Here is an 18,046-nt window from a genome sequence, read left to right as displayed (position 1 = left end):
ACCACAGACAGCTACCTCCAGAGGGATTTTGTCAAGTTCCGCCTCAACAAGTGTACCTCTACGTTTGGGATTTGCCAAGTACCGCACCGGATGCCAAGTACCCCTTCAAGTTGACAAAACCGGCAAGCCCGACGACCTCGGACATCTACGAAAACGTGTACCACTACCGTCGCCATGTACCACTACGCCCAAGTTCCACTACAAGATGTACCACTACCGCCGCCGAAGACCGTCAAGTGTACAACTACCGCCGCCGTTGATTCGACAAGACAATGTGTACCACTACTTCCCACTACGACACGTGAACAACTACTTCCCACGATGACCCGTGAACGACTACTTCCTCTACATCGTATCGAACCCGAACCGCTCCGAAAACGCACGCTTCAAAGGTATAACGACGAGACGACCGCCCATGTATGAATGTGTGTTGTATGAGATGCTCGCGTTTGCACCGTGCCCGTTTTTCTTTGCACGTTCCTCGTTTGCCATGCCGCCGTCCCGTGGGAACCCGGAATTCGGGAGCACCCCACCATCCTTGCATGACACGCTCACGCCCACTTCCTTTTGCACCGGTATCTCCGTGAGCTACCGGAACCGGGATGTTGCCGTGGCATCATTTTCGGATTCGTTCATCATGACACCCTTTCTTTCCACCACGGTGACAAATGCCTCGTATCATGCTCATGTCAACATTTTCATAAAATTGCATAAAACTTGCATATGTTATCCGCATCATGATAGCAACATTTAAAATGTTTAAATTTGTGTTTGCATTAAATTGCTAAATGCCATGTGGGGATTTACCGGAATTGTTGTTTGTTGTTTCCGGTCTCACTTAAACTAGCCTAGATAGGTAGTTTAATTATGTTTCACCTCTTGCCATGTTTATAACAACATGTAATATTGTTGTGTTCCTAAACGAGAGAGAACTAAATAATTCATTGCATATTGAGCTCCACTTAATTTGTAGTATTGTTTGTTGCACTTTGCCATGCCATGCCTCTTTAAATCGGACATGCATCATACTTGATTGTGCATCATGCCATGATTATGTTTGTGTGTTTACCATGTTGTTTGCTTCTTTCCCGTTTGCTTCCCTCGTTAGCTTCGGTTTCGTTCTGGAGTTGTGAGGATTCGTTCGACTACGTCTGTTTGTCTTCTTCATGGACTCGTTCTTCTTCCTTGCGGGATTTCAGGCAAGATGACCATTACCCTTGATATCACTTCTATCTTTGCTTGCTAGTTGCTTCGTTCTATCGCTATGTTGCACTACCTATCACTTGCTTTACCATGCCTCCCAAATTGCCATGTCAGCCTCTAACCTTTTCACCCTTCCTAGCAAACCGTTGCTTGGCTATGTTACCGCTTTGATCAGCCCCTCTTATAGCATTGTTAGTTGCAGGTGAAGTTGAAGATTGCTCCATGATGGACAGGATTATGTTGGGATATCACAATATCTCTTATTTAATTAATGCATCTATATACTTGGTAAAGGGTGGAAGACTCGGCCTTATGCCTGGTGTTTTGTTCCACTCTTGCCGCCCTAGTTTCCGTCATACCGGTGTTATGTTCCTTGATTTTGCGTTCCTTATGCGGTTGGGTGATTTATGGGACCCCCTTGACAGTTCGCTTTGAATAAAACTCTTCCAGCAGGCCCAACATTGGTTTTAACTTTTGCCACCTAAGCCTTTTTCCCTTGGGTTTTGCAGACTCAAGGGTCATCTTTATTTTACCCCCCCCCCCGGGCCAGTGCTCCTCCGAGTGTTGGTCCAAACTAGAGCATGGTGTGGGACCATTCCTTGGCAACTTGGATTACGTCGGTACCTGTACGCTTCGCTTATCCGGTGTGCCCTGAGAACGAGATATGTGCAGCTCCTATCGGGATTTGTCGGCACAGTCGGGTGGTCTTGCTGGTCTTGTTTTACCATTGTCGAAATGTCTTGTAAACCGGGATTCCAAGTCTGATCGGGTCTTCCTGGGAGAAGGAATATCCTTCGTTGACCGTGAGAGCTTGTGATGGGCTAAGTTGGGACACCCCTGCAGGGTATAAACATTCGAAAGCCGTGCCCGCGGTTATGTGGCAGATAGGAATTTGTTAATGTCCGGTTGTAGAGAACTTGACACCAGATATGAATTAAAACGCATCAACCGCGTGTGTAGCCGTGATGGTCTCTTTTCGGCAGAGTCCGAGAAGTGAACACGGTTTTGGGTTATGTTTGACGTAAGTAGGAGTTCAGGATCACTTCTTGATCATTGCTAGCTTCACGACCATTCCGTTTGCTTCTCTTCTCGCTCTTATTTGCGTATGTTAGCCACCATATCATGCTTAGTCGCTGCTGCAACCTCACCACTTTACCCCTTCCTTTCCCATAAGCTTAAATAGTCTTGATCTCGCGGGTTTTGAGATTGCTGAGTCCTCGTGACTCACCAGATACTATTACAACAGTTGCAGGTGCTGATGATACCAGTGCAGGTGATGCAACCGAGCTTAGATGGGAGCTCAACAAAGATCTTGGTCGTTGCTATGTTTTGTTTCTTGATGATCAGTAGTGGAGCCCAGTTGGGACGATCGGGGATCTAGCAGTTGGGTTATCTTCTTTTCTTTTGGCTTCGTCCGTAGTCGGACTATATGTGTGCACTCTGAATGATGTATGATTTATTTATGTTCATTGTGTGAAGTGGCGATTGTAAGCCAACTCTTTATCCCTTTCTTGCTCATTACATGGGATTGTGTGAAGATGACCCTTCTTGCGATAAAACCACAATGCGGTTATGCCTCTAAGTCGTGCTTCGACACGTGGGAGATATAGCCGCATCGTGGGTGTGACAAGTTGGTAATCAGAGCCATCCCCGACTTAGGTGCCCGCTGCTTGATTGTTTGCTGGCGTTGTTGATTCTAGAAAAAAATGTTTTGAGTCTTAGGATTATATATATCAGAGAGTAGGATTCTTTTTACTCCTCAGTCCCTTCGTCGCTCTGGTGAGGTCTCCTGACGTAGATGTTTTGACTTTCCTCTCCTCAAATTTCACTAATTTTTTTTAGGATCACGCGGATATCTTGGAATCGTTCCGATGGTTTTGTGATGAGAACATTGTTCTTGGTGCCTCCTGTCTTTTATGTGGTAGTGACCCGAGGAGTTGAGCTCCGAGGTGTTGTCATCACAATTTTATCGTTGCAGTTCTGGAATACCTGAGTTTTGCCAACATCGAAAATCTCTTTTATGCAGTTGTTGGTGAGATAACCTCGACGCCACCCAGTACTGGGGCGGGAGTTCGAGAGTATTGCCATAGCTTGTATAACAGATGCTTTTCGAAGGTTGAGGTACACGATTTCCGAAGGTTTCTTGGTTATGTGTTGATGGATGGATACGGCTGGATGTAGGGATTGTTAGTTTTGGGTGAGATATATATTGCTTCCCCTGTATCCCCAACACCAGATTGCATAACCAGAAAGTTTCAGGAGTTTTATAGGTGGGAATTCAAGTAGCTCCTAGAATATCTTTCCGACAGATGCATGATATGGGATTGGTTAAATCTCTATCATATGTATTTGTTTCAGCTTATTCTGCAAGCTAAATCCTTTCTTTTGTTTTATTTGTGGTATTCGAGTTGCTTCAAAGTCAAATGTTGAATCCATACCTTTCCTAAATGGTTTTCTCATATTGCTATGTGAATACTAATCCTTCTTGATCATCGAGGTCGTCATGTTAATTCTTTTCCAACCGGTGCGCTTCTCTTCGAGATGATCCCATCATTCTCCCCATCCGCAAGATCAATTCTAAGTTTTCTCAACGGTGTTTGTTTCGTTCATCCCAAGTTGTCTTTGTTTTCCCGCCCTCCCACCCTTTTTCTTAAAGGACTCAGATTTCTTAATCAAGTATCCATTTATTCATGTGAAGTCTCTTCAATCTTTTCAATCAATGTTCTTATCCGGTGATCCCTTGTGAAGATGCTCACGAGCTTCAAGTTCATCATTCTTCATTCTCGTATTCTTCTCCGATGGATTAATTTCAAGCTTCGGTTTTGATCATATCTCTTCCTTTTGTTTCACATATCTTCCCATGTGAATTTCTTATCCAAGGATCTCTTATTTATTCACCTTGCCCAGTTCATATCCGGAGTGTGGAAGATATCTTGGAAGATTTGTGTTCCCATTCTCAATCCATTCAATTTATTTTGAGGTTGTTATCTCATTCAAGCCATTTAATTCAACCGGCGCAATCCCCCATTTCAATCAATTGTTCAACAGTGTTTTCTTTTGAGTGGGCCCTAACCCACAGGTCTTTTCCCAGGATCTTTCCTGACTCTCCTAATTTTCCCGGAGCTATTCCCAAATTCATTTCAAAGTTTGATGTAAGAATGAATTTTCATCAGTCATATTCTTTCTCCAAGATTGCTTTCAAAATATTTTCATCGTTGGTTCATCATTTCTATTCTTCTTTGTTCCGAAGTGCCTCAATAATTTTGGTGGTTCTCGTCATCATTCTCAGCATTTGAAGACCGAAGAAGGATTTCTCTTAAATCTTGGTCCATTCTCTTGAAGATTCATGGTTCTAGCTTGATGCCATCCTCTCATAATTGCTTTCGATTGTGAGAATTCTTTTCACCCATCCGGAGCAATTCAGGAGTCTTTTCAGTTTCATTCTCTGGAGCCAATCGTCTCAGAATTATTCATTCTCAGCTTTCAGCTCTCGTTATCCAATTCTTCGGGTGCATCGTCCAAATATCCTCTAATCAGTTCATGATATCTTCGTTCTCTTGTATCTAAATCCCCTCAAGTATCTTCATTCGTTTTCCAATTCTTCCCGGTGATTTGTGCCTTTGTTACTTTCATATTCTATCCTTATGGTGGTTCGTTCAAGATTTCACTTCCTTTGTTATCATATCAATTCATTCATTGTTTCGAAATCCCACCGGTGGTTCCATCTATACCTTCTCAAGTTTGCGCCATATCTATCTTAATCCTTTCTACGAGAATAAGTAGTGTGCCAAATCCGTTGCTTGTCATCAATTTAAATTGCTGAAGGATATGCATAACGTAATTCTTATTATTGTTTCACCCAAGTGATCTAGTTTCTTCTTTCCAGAGTTGTTCATCATGTCATTTTTCTCGGTTCGAGATGCTTCATCTTTTCTTTTCCGGAGTTAAAAGTTCTCCGCATTATCTCGTCGCGAAGCTCCATCTAAATCATTGCAAGGATTCACCTTGTGTTTTTCACTTCTCTTTCTTTCTATCATTCTCTTTTTACCGAAGTTCTCACGAAGGCTCAACATGGTGATTCGTCAAGGATTCTTTTCATTCTTCAATTGTTCTTCAAGATTTCTCTTGAAGTTATGATCCGCCAAGCTATACTCTAAAAACTAAACATGGTGCCCAACACATGTTTTGTTGGAGGAGTTCAAGCATTCTTTATCGTGCATTCCAAAGTGCAATTCTTTCTACCTTATCTTTTCAGGTGGTGTTATATCATTCTTGACAATTTCCATCCATGTTTCGCGATTCACATGTTGTCAAGAATGAGGTATTTTAAATCCATCAATCTCTTCGTTGGAGTTATCTTGGTATAGATTTCACCTAAAGACTTCCCTAAGGAATGTTGTATTGTGGTGCTTATCAATGATCCAAGTTTTCTCCTATCCTCTCGGCAAAAGCAGTTTTCATCTCTTCTTTGATCGCAAGCAAGCAACTGTTTTTCGTTAGTGGCAGAATTTCACCTCAAGTGTTGAGATGTTCCCATAAGCCCACTACAAGCTTCTGTTTTTCGTTGTTGATTTTCCAACAACTCCGTTCAATCCTTCTTTGCAAGTTTGCTTTCCAAGTTCATTTGTGGCAGAAGTTGGCATTTTATCCTCCATCTGTTATTCCAATGATCTATCTTCTATTCTTTGTTTCGGAGGCATTGTGATGTTGCTCTCTTCACCCATCTCCTCGTTTTGTCAAGATCATGTTTATTTTCGTGCTTATCCATTTAACCAAAGTGTTGTGTCATCTCTTCAAGTTCTTTTCATCTTATCAAGTCTTGCATCTCTTTTCAACCGGAGTGTTGTCCGAATTTGTTCCTCCTTGATCCTTGTTTATCTCGTTTCAATTAGAGTGGTTCCAATTCCTTCTTGTCCATTGTACTCGTCATTTATAGCTTTTCAACCTCTCAAGGTTCTTTGGTTTCACTCTTTTGTCGAAGAAGCAACTTAGTTTTACCTCTTCTCTTCCTCTTCCATTTCTCTCCGGTGTCGTCCTAGATCTTGGGACAAGATCTTCTTGTAGTGGTGGAGTGTTGTAACGCCCCGAGACCGACGCTCCATAAGACTTCCAGCTATTCCGAGTTTCGACGTGCGATGTATTTGTTTGTTGCATTCTTCTTAGCATCATTTGGATTGCATCATGTCATCATGCCATCATGTCATTTAATTTTTAAAACCTCAACTAAATAAATTGCATAGATCTTTTGATCTATTTAAATCGAGGGAATTCACATGGTGATTTCTCTTTATAACATACCCTCCTAATATTTATGGAGCTATTATAAATATTCCATTATTTGGAATTGATCATAACAAACTTGCTTTATAAATCTCTCTCGTTTCTAAACTATTTTGCATCCATGATCTTTTCTCTGCATGGCCCATTTCAAGTTGTGGCACTTTGGTAATATGCTGAGTGGCTACTTGTAAATTTTCAGCTCAATTAGAAAATATTTGGACCCTCAAATATTTTCTTTTATCTTCCTCTTCCTCTCCATCCTTTTCTTTTCTGAACAGTGGAGATAAGTTCAACAATCTCCAACTGGGTCGGCCTCTTCCTTCCTTCTCCCCGGCCCACTTCTTTTGCTCTAAGCCCAAGGCCCAGCCGCGCCCCGCTCCTAACCCTAGCCCCCAAAGAGCCCGATCCCCATCTCTCGATCCCTCCTCCTCGTTCCCTTCCACCGCCTCCTGCCTCAACTCCTCTCGATCCCATCTCCTTCCTCTCACTCGTCTCCCCCTCCTCTCCTCGCATCGCCTCTCCACCACGCCACCGCCTCGTGCCTCCACCTCCAGCCGGCCACCGGAGCCCGCTCGCTGCCGCCAGGATTCGCCTCGCCGCGCTGCCCCAGGACGTCGCTCCCCTGCCGTCTCCGGCGCCGCAGCACCGGAGCTGCTCCTTCCCCGCGACCCCGAGCCCCAAGCGCCGCCTCATCTCCTCTGCTACGTCTGCACCTCGCCTGCGACTTCTCCGCACCGGCGACCTCCATCGCGCCTCCCTGCTTCGTCCGGCCGCCGCGCCGCCATGCTCCAGCGCTGCCTCGAGCACATCATCCTCGACCTTCATGCCGTCCCGGAGTCCCTCGTCCGCTGCAGCATGGTCCAGCCTACTGTTGGAAATATGCCCTAGAGGCAATAATAAAAGTATTATTATATTTCATTGTTCATGATAATTGTCTTTTATTCATGCTATAACTGTATTATCCGGAAATCGTAATACACGTGTGAATACTTAGACCACACTATGTCCCTGGTAAGCCTCTAGTTGACCAGCTCGTTGTGATCAACAGATAGTCATGGTTTCCTGACTATGGACATTGGATGTCGTTGATAACGGGATCACATCATTAGGAGAATGATGTGATGGACAAGACCCAATCCTAAGCATAGCATAAAAGATCGTGTAGTTCGTTTTGCTAGAGCTTTGCAAGTGTCAAGTATCTCTTCCTTCGACCATGAGATCGTGTAACTCCCGGATACCGTAAGAGTGCCTTGGGTGTATCAAACGTCACAACGTAACTGGGTGACTATAAAGGTGCATTACAGGTATCTCCGAAAGTAGTTGTTGGGTTGACACGGATCGAGACTGGGATTTGTCACTCCGTATGACGGAGAGGTATCTCTGGGCCCACTCGGTAATGCATCATCATATTGAGCTCAATGTGACCAAGGTGTTGGACACGGGATCATGCATTACGGTACGAGTAAATTGACTTGCCGGTAACGAGACTGAACAAGGTATTGGGATACCGACGATCGAGTCTCGGGCAAGTAACGTACCGATTGACAAAGGGAATTGCATACAGGGTTTGATCGAATCCTCGACATAGTGGTTCATCCGATGACAACATCGAGGAGCATGTGGGATCCATCATGGGTATCCAGATCCCGCTGATGGTTATTGACTGAGAGCGTCTCGGTCATGTCTGCATGTCTCCCGAACCCGTAGGGTCTACACACTTAAGGTTTGGTGACGCTAGGGTTACGAAGATATGGATATGCAGAAACCCGAATGTTGTTCGGAGTCCCGGATGAGATCCCGGACGTCACGAGGAGTTCCGGAATGGTCCGGAGGTAAAGAATTATATATAGGAAGTGCTATTTCGGGCATCGGGACAAGTTTCGGGGTTATCGGTATTGTACCGGGACCACCGGAAGGGTCCCGGGGGTCCACCGGGTGGGGCCACCTGTCCCGGGGGGCCACATGGGCTGTAGGGGGTGCGCCTTGGCCATCATGGGCCAAGGGCACCAGCCCCTATAGGCCCATGCGCCTAGGGTTTCCCCTAGGAGGAGTCCTAGTGGTGGAAGGCACCCCTAGGTGCCTTGGGGGGGAGGGAAACCTCCCCTAGGCCGCCGCCCCCCCTAGTAGATCTCATCTACTAGGGCCGGCGCCCCCCTGGCACCCCTATATATAGTGGGGGAGAGGAGGGACTTCATACACCAGCCCCTGGCGCCTCCTCCTCCCCCCGTTACGTCTCTCCCTCGTAGTCTCGGCGAAGCCCTGCTGCTGTGACGCCCTGCATCCACCACCACGCCGTCGTGCTGCTGGATCTTCATCAACCTCTCCTTCCCCCTTGCTGGATCAAGAAGGAGGAGACGTCTCCCGTCCCGTATGTGTGTTGAACGCGGAGGTGCCGTCCGTTCAGCGCTGGTCATCGGTGATTTGGATCACGTCGAGTACGACTACATCATCACCTTGCAAGCTTCCGCACGCGATCTACAAGTGGTATGTAGATGCAAACTCTCTCCCTAGACTCGTTGCTTAGATGAACTCATAGATGGATCTTGGTGAAACCGTAGGAAAAATTTTAATTTTCTGCAACGTTCCCCAACAGTGGCATCATGAGCTAGGTCTATGTGTAGTTCTCTTTGCACGAGTAGAACACAACTTTGTTGTGGGCGTGGATTTTGTCATCTTACTTGCCTCTACTAGTCTTTTCTTGCTCAACGGTATTGTGGGATGAAGCGGCCCGGACCAACCTTACACGTACACTTACGTGAGACCGGTTCCACCGACTGACATGCACAAGTTGCATAAGGTGGCTGGCGGGTGTCTGTCTCTCCCACCTTAGTTGGAGCGGAATCGATGAACAGGGCCCTTATGAAGGGTAAATAGAAGTTGACAAAATCACGTTGTGGTGATTCGTAGGTAAGAAAACGTTCTTGCTAGAACCCAATTGCAGCCACGTAAAAGATGCAACAACAATTAGAGGACGTCTAACTTGTTTTTGCAGCGATTGATCATGTGATGTGATATGGCCAGAAGTTGTGATGAATGATGAATTGTGATGTATGAGATCATGTTCTTTGTAATAGGATTCACGACTTGCATGTCGATGAGTATGACAACCGGCAGGAGCCATAGGAGTTGTCATTATTTTGTTTGTATGACCTGCGTGTCATTGAATAACGTCATGTAAACTACTTTACTTTATTGCTAAACGTTAGTCATAGAAGTAGAAGTAGTCGTTGGCGTGACAACTTCATGAAGACACGATGATGGAGATCATGATGATGGAGATCATGGTGTCAAGCCGGTGACAAGATGATCATGGAGCCCCGAAGATGAAGATCAACGGAGCTATATGATATTGGCCATATCATGTCACAACTATATAATTGCATGTGATGTTTATTATGTATTATGCATCTTGTTTACTTAGGACGACGGTAGTAAATAAGATGATCCCTTATAAAATTTCAAGAAGTGTTCTCCCCTAACTGTGCACCGTTGCTACAGTTCGTCGTTTCTAAGCACCACGTGATGATCGGGTGTGATGGATTCTTACGTTCACATACAACGGGTGTAAGACAGTTTTACACAGCGAAAACACTTAGGGTTAACTTGACGAGCCTAGCATGTGCAGACATGGCCTCGGAACACGGAGACCGAAAGGTCGAACACGAGTCGTATGGAAGATACAATCAACATGAAAATGTTCACCGACGATGACTAGTCCGTCTCACGTGATGATCGGACACGGGCTAGTCGACTCGGATCGTGTATCACTTAGATGACTAGAGGGATGTCTAATCTAAGTGGGAGTTCATAATTTGATTAGAACTTTATTATCATGAACTTAGTCTAAAACCTTTGCAAATATGTCTTGTAGATCAATGGCCAACGCTAATGTCAACATGAACTTCAACGCGTTCCTAGAGAAAACCAAGCTGAAAGATGATGGCAGCAACTATACGGACTGGGTCCGGAACCTGAGGATCATCCTCATAGCTGCCAGGAAACAATATGTCCTAGAAGGACCGCTAGGTGACGCTCCCGTCCCAGAGAACCAAGACATTATGAATGCTTGGCAGTCTCGCGCTGATGATTACTCCCTCGTTCAGTGCGGCATGCTTTACAGCTTAGAACCGGGGCTCCAAAAGCGTTTTGAGCATCACGGAGCATATGAGATGTTCGAAGAGCTGAAACTAGTTTTCCAAGCTCATGCCCGGGTCGAGAGATATGATGTCTCCGACAAGTTCTACAGTTGTAAGATGGAGGAAAACAGTTCTGTCAGTGAGCACATCCTGAAGATGTCTGGGTTGCACAACCGTATGACCTAGCTGAACATTAACCTCCCAGATGAGGCGGTCATTGACAGAATCCTCCAGTCGCTCCCACCAGGCTACAAGAGCTTTGTGATGAACTACAACATGTAGGGAATGGAAAAGACCATTCCTGAAGTGTTCTCGATGCTGAAGTCAGCAGAGGCTGAAATCAAGAAAGAACATCAAGTGTTGATGGTCAATAAGACCACTAAGTTCAAGAAGGGCAAGGGTAAGAAGAACTTCAAGAAGGACGGCAAAGATGTTGCCGCGCCTGGTAAGCCAGTTACCGGGAAGAAGTCAAAGAATGGACCCAAGCCTGAGACTGAGTGCTTTTATTGCAAGGGGAAGGGTCACTGGAAGCGGAACTGCCCCAAATACTTAGCGGATAAGAAGGCCGGCAACACCAAAGGTATATTTGATATACATGTGATTGATGTGTACCTTACCAGTACTCGTAGTAACTCCTGGGTATTTGATACCGGTGCCGTTGCTCATATTTGTAACTCACAGCAGGAGCTGCGGAATAAACGGAGACTGGCGAAGGACGAGGTGACGATGCGCGTCGGGAATGGTTCCAGAGTCGATGTGATCGCCGTCGGCACGCTGCCTCTACATTTACCTACGGGATTAGTTTTGAACCTTAATAATTGTTATTTAGTGCCAAGTTTGAGCATGAACATTGTGTCAGGATCTCGTTTAATACGAGATGGCTACTCATTTAAGTCTGAGAATAATGGTTGTTCGATTTATATGAGAGATATGTTTTATGGTCATGCTCCGATGGTCAATGGTTTATTCTTAATGAATCTCGAGCGTAATATTACACATGTTCATAGTGTAGATGCCAAAAGATTTAAAGTTGATAACGATAGTCCCACATACTTGTGGCACTGCCGCCTTGGTCACATTGGTGTCAAGCGCATGAAGAAGCTCCATGCCGATGGACTTTTAGAGTCTCTTGATTATGAATCGTTTGACACGTGCGAACCATGCCTCTTGGGCAAAATGACCAAGACTCCATTCTCCGGAACAATGGAGTGAGCAACCAACTTGTTGGAAATCATACATACCGATGTGTGCGGTCCAATGAGCGTTGAGGCTCGCGGAGGATATCGTTATGTTCTCACTCTCACAGATGACTTGAGTAGATATGGGTATGTCTACTTAATGAAACACAAGTCTGAGACCTTTGAAAAGTTCAAGGAATTTCAGAATGAGGTGGAGAATCAACGTGACCGAAAGATAAAATTCTTACGATCAGATCGTGGAGGAGAATACTTAAGTCACGAATTTGGTACACACTTAAAGAAATGTGGAATCGTTTCACAGCTCACGCCGCCTGGAACACCTCAGCGAAACGGTGTGTCCGAACATCGTAATCGCACTCTATTGGATATGGTGCGGTCTATGATGTCTCTTACCGATTTACCGCTATCATTTTGGGGATACGCTCTAGAGACAGCTACATTCACTTTAAATAGGGCACCATCTAAATCCGTTGAGACGACACCGTATGAATTATGGTTTGGAAAGAAACCTAAGCTGTCGTTTCTAAAAGTTTGGGGATGCGAAGCTTATGTCAAGAAACTTCAACCTGAAAAGCTCGAACCCAAGTCGAAAAAATGCGTATTCATAGGATACCCTAAGGAAACTGTAGGGTATACCTTCTACTTAAGATCCGAAGGCAAGATCTTTGTTGCCAAGAACGGATGCTTTCTGGAAAAAGAGTTTCTCTCGAAAGAAGTAAGTGGGAGGAAAGTAGAACTCGATGAAGTACTACCTCTTGAGCGGGATAGTGACGCAGCACAGGAAACCGTTCCTGTGATGCCCACACCAACTGAAGAGGAAATCCATGATAATGATCAAGGTACTTCGGATCAAGTTACTGCTGAACTTCGTAGGTCCACAAGGACATGTTCCGCACCAGAGTGGTACGGCAACCCTGTCCTGGAAATCATGTTGTTAGACAACAATGAACCTTCAAACTATGAAGAAGCAATGGCGGGCCCGGATTCCAACAAATGGCTTGAAGCCATGAAATCCGAGATAGAATCCATGTATGAAAACAAAGTATGGACTTTGACAGACTTGCCCGATGATCGGCGAGCGATAGAAAACAAATGGATCTTTAAGAAGAAGACGGACGCGGATGGTAATGTTACCATCTATAAAGCTCAACTTGTCGCTAAGGGTTATCGACAGGTTCAAGGGATTGACTACGACGAGACATTCTCTCCCGTAGCGAAGCTAAAGTCCGTCCGAATCATGTTAGCAATTGCCGCATACTATGATTATGAGATATGGCAGATGGACGTCAAAACAACATTCCTTAACGGGCATCTTAAGGAAGAACTGTACATGATGCAGCCGGAAGGTTTTGTCGATCCTCGGAACGCTAACAAAGTATGCAAGCTCCAGCGATCCATTTATGGACTGGTGCAAGCATCTCGGAGTTGGAACATTCGCTTTGATGAGATGATCAAAGCGTTTGGGTTTATGCAGACTTATGGAGAAGCCTGCGTTTACAAGAAAGTGAGTGGGAGCTCTGTAGCATTTCTCATATTATATGTAGATGACATACTCCTGATGGGAAATAATATAGAATTTTTGGACAGCATTAAGGCCTACTTGAATAAGTGTTTTTCAATGAAGGACCTTGGAGAAGCTGCTTATATATTAGGCATCAAGATCTATAGAGATAGATCGAGACGCCTCATAGGTCTTTCACAAAGCACATACCTTGATAAGATTTTGAAGAGATTCAGAATGGATCAGTCCAAGAAGGGGTTCTTGCCTATGTTACAAGGTATGAGACTGAGCTCAGCTCAGTCACCGACCACGGCAAAAGATAAAGAAGAGATGAGTGGCATCCCCTATGCTTCAGCCATAGGATCTATTATGTATGCCATGCTGTGTACCAGACCCGATGTAAACCTTGCCGTAAGTTTGGTAGCAAGATACCAAAGTAATCCCGGCAAGGAACACTGGACAGCGGTCAAGAATATCCTGAAGTACCTGAAAAGGACAAAGGACATGTTTCTCGTTTATGGAGGAGACGAAGAGCTCATCGTAAAGGGTTACGTCGACGCTAGCTTCGACTCAGATCTGGATGACTCTAAGTCACAAACCGGATACGTGTATATGTTGAATGGTGGAGCAGTAAGCTGGTAAGCTGCAAGCAGAGCGTCGTGGCGGGATCTACATGTGAAGCGGAGTACATGGCAGCCTCGGAGGCAGCACATGAAGCAATATGGGTGAAGGAGTTCATCACCGACCTAGGAGTCATACCCAATGCGTCGGGGCCGATCAAGCTCTTTTGTGACAACACTGGAGCTATTGCACTTGCCAAGGAGCCCAGGTTTCACAAGAAGACAAGGCACATCAAGCGTCGCTTCAACTCCATCCGTGAAAATGTTCAAGATGGAGACATAGAGATTTGCAAAGTGCACACGGATCTGAATGTCACAGATCCGCTGACTAAACTTCTCTCGCGTGCAAAACATGATCAACACCAGAACTCTATGGGTGTTCAATTCATCACAATGTAACTAGATTAGTGACTCTAGTGCAAGTGGGAGACTGTTGGAAATATGCCCTAGAGGCAATAATAAAAGTATTATTATATTTCATTGTTCATGATAATTGTCTTTTATTCATGCTATAACTGTATTATCCGGAAATCGTAATACACGTGTGAATACTTAGACCACACTATGTCCCTGGTAAGCCTCTAGTTGACCAGCTCGTTGTGATCAACAGATAGTCATGGTTTCCTGACTATGGACATTGGATGTCGTTGATAACGGGATCACATCATTAGGAGAATGATGTGATGGACAAGACCCAATCCTAAGCATAGCATAAAAGATCGTGTAGTTCGTTTTGCTAGAGCTTTGCAAGTGTCAAGTATCTCTTCCTTCGACCATGAGATCGTGTAACTCCCGGATACCGTAAGAGTGCCTTGGGTGTATCAAACGTCACAACGTAACTGGGTGACTATAAAGGTGCATTACAGGTATCTCCGAAAGTAGCTGTTGGGTTGACACGGATCGAGACTGGGATTTGTCACTCCGTATGACGGAGAGGTATCTCTGGGCCCACTCGGTAATGCATCATCATATTGAGCTCAATGTGACCAAGGTGTTGGACACGGGATCATGCATTACGGTACGAGTAAAGTGACTTGCCGGTAACGAGACTGAACAAGGTATTGGGATACCGACGATCGAGTCTCGGGCAAGTAACGTACCGATTGACAAAGGGAATTGCATACAGGGTTTGATCGAATCCTCGACATAGTGGTTCATCCGATGACAACATCGAGGAGCATGTGGGAGCCATCATGGGTATCCAGATCCCGCTGATGGTTATTGACTGAGAGCGTCTCGGTCATGTCTGCATGTCTCCCGAACCCGTAGGGTCTACACACTTAAGGTTCGGTGACGCTAGGGTTATGAAGATATGGATATGCAGAAACCCGAATGTTGTTCGGAGTCCCGGATGAGATCCCGGACGTCACGAGGAGTTCCGGAATGGTCCGGAGGTAAAGAATTATATATAGGAAGTGCTATTTCGGGCATCGGGACAAGTTTCGGGGTTATCGGTATTGTACCGGGACCACCGGAAGGGTCCCGGGGGTCCACCGGGTGGGGCCACCTGTCCCGGGGGGCCACATGGGCTGTAGGGGGTGCGCCTTGGCCATCATGGGCCAAGGGCACCAGCCCCTATAGGCCCATGCGCCTAGGGTTTCCCCCTAGGAGGAGTCCTAGTGGTGGAAGGCACCCCTAGGTGCCTTGGGGGGGAGGGAAACCTCCCCTAGGCCGCCGCCCCCCCTAGTAGATCTCATCTACTAGGGCCGGCGCCCCCCTGGCACCCCTATATATAGTGGGGGAGAGGAGGGACTTCATACACCAGCCCCTGGCGCCTCCTCCTCCCCCTGTTACGTCTCTCCCTCGTAGTCTCGGCGAAGCCCTGCTGCTGTGACGCCCTGCATCCACCACCACGCCGTCGTGCTGCTGGATCTTCATCAACCTCTCCTTCCCCCTTGCTGGATCAAGAAGGAGGAGACGTCTCCCATCCCGTACGTGTGTTGAACGCGGAGGTGCCGTCCATTCGGCGCTGGTCATCGGTGATTTGGATCACGTCGAGTACGACTACATCATCACCTTGCAAGCTTCCGCACGCGATCTACAAGTGGTATGTAGATGCAAACTCTCTCCCTAGACTCGTTGCTTAGATGAACTCATAGATGGATCTTGGTGAAACCGTAGGAAAAATTTTAATTTTCTGCAACGTTCCCCAACACCTACTGCTTCCCTTCCGCTGCCATGGACAGCCACCTCACCTGCATCCTCTCATCGGCCCTCTCTACCTGCTGTCGTTCTGCCATCTTCGGCCTCTGTGTTGACCGATCGTGACGTCCCCAAGCAGCAGCGCTGCTGCTGCGTCTCTTTGCCGTTTCGTGAGCACAACAATCTCTGCCGCCAAGTTCGACTACGATCCATCAAGACCATTGTGTTGCACGTCAACATGAGTACGACCACAGACAGCTACCTCCAGAGGGATTTTGTCAAGTTCCGCCTCAACAAGTGTACCTCTACATCTGGGATTCGCCAAGTACCGCACCGGACGCCAAGTAACCCTTCGAGTTGACAAGACCGGCAAGCCCGATGACCTCGGACATCTACGAAAACGTGTACCACTACCGTCGCCGTGTACCACTACGCCCAAGTTCCACTACAAGATGTACCACTACCGCCGCCGAAGACCATCAAGTGTACAACTACCGCTGCCGTTGATTCGACAAGACAATGTGTACCACTACTTCCCACTACGACACGTGAACAACTACTTCCCACGAGGACCCGTGAACGACTACTTCCTCTACATCATATCGAACCCGAACCGCTCTGAAAACGCACGCTTCAAAGGTATAACGACAAGACGACCGCCCGTGTATTAATGTGTGTTGTATGAGATGCTCGTGTTTGCACCGTGCCCGTTTGTCTTTGCACGTTCCTCGTTTGCCATGCCGCCGTCCCGTGGGAACCCGGAGTTCGGGAGCACCCCACCATCCTTGCATGACACGCTCACGCCTACTTCCTTTTGCACCTGTATCTCCATGAGCTACCGGAACTGGGATGTTGCCGTGGCATCATTTTCGGATTCGTTCACCGTGACACCCTTTCTTTCCACCATGGTGACAAATGCCTCGTATCATGCTCATGTCAACATTTTCATAAAATTGCATAAAACTTGCATATGTCATCCGCATCATGATAACAACATTTAAAATGTTTAAATTTGTGTTTGCATTAAATTGCTAAATGTCATGTGGGGATTTATCGGAATTGTTGTTTGTTGTTTCTGGTCTCACTTAAACTTGCCTAGATAGGTAGTTTAATTATGTTTCACCTCTTGCCATGTTTATAACAACATGTAATATTGTTGTGTTCCTAAACGAGAGAGAACTAAATAATTGATGTGGTGTTTCGTCAATATGCAACTCGTTGCATATTGAGCTCCACTTAATTTGTAGTATTGTTTGTTGCACTTTGCCATGTCATGCCTCTTTAAAACGGACATGCATCATACTTGATTATGCATCATGACATGATTATGCTTGTGTGTTTACCATGTTATTTGCTTCTTTCCGGTTTGCTTCTCTCGTTAGCTTCGGTTTCGTTCCGGAGTTGTGAGGATTCGTTCGACTACGTCCGTTTGTCTTCTTCATGGACTCGTTCTTCTTCCTTGCGGGATTTCAGGCAAGATGACCATTACCCTTGATATCACTTCTATCTTTGCTTGCTAGTTGCTTCGTTCTATCGCTATGTTGCGCTACCTATCACTTGCTTTACCATGCCTCCCAAATTGCCATGTCAGCCTCTAACCTTTTCACCCTTCCTAGCAAACCGTTGCTTGGCTATGTTACCGCTTTGCTCAGCCCCTCTTATAGCGTTGTTAGTTGCAGGTGAAGTTGAAGATTGCTCCATGATGGACAGGATTATGTTGGGATATCACAATATCTCTTATTTAATTAATGCATCTATATACTTGGTAAAGGGTGGAAGACTTGGCCTTATGCCCGGTGTTTTGTTCCACTCTTGCCGCCCTAATTTCCGTCATACCGGTGTTATGTTCCTTGATTTTGCGTTCCTTAGGCGGTTGGGTGATTTATGGGACCCCCTTGACAGTTCACTTTGAATAAAACTCTTCCAGCAAGGCCCAACATTGGTTTTAACTTTTGCCACCTAAGC

Source organism: Triticum aestivum, chromosome 3B (assembly GCF_018294505.1).
Source record: "Triticum aestivum cultivar Chinese Spring chromosome 3B, IWGSC CS RefSeq v2.1, whole genome shotgun sequence".
NCBI lineage: Eukaryota > Viridiplantae > Streptophyta > Magnoliopsida > Poales > Poaceae > Triticum > Triticum aestivum.
Note: the sequence above shows the minus strand (reverse complement) of the source record.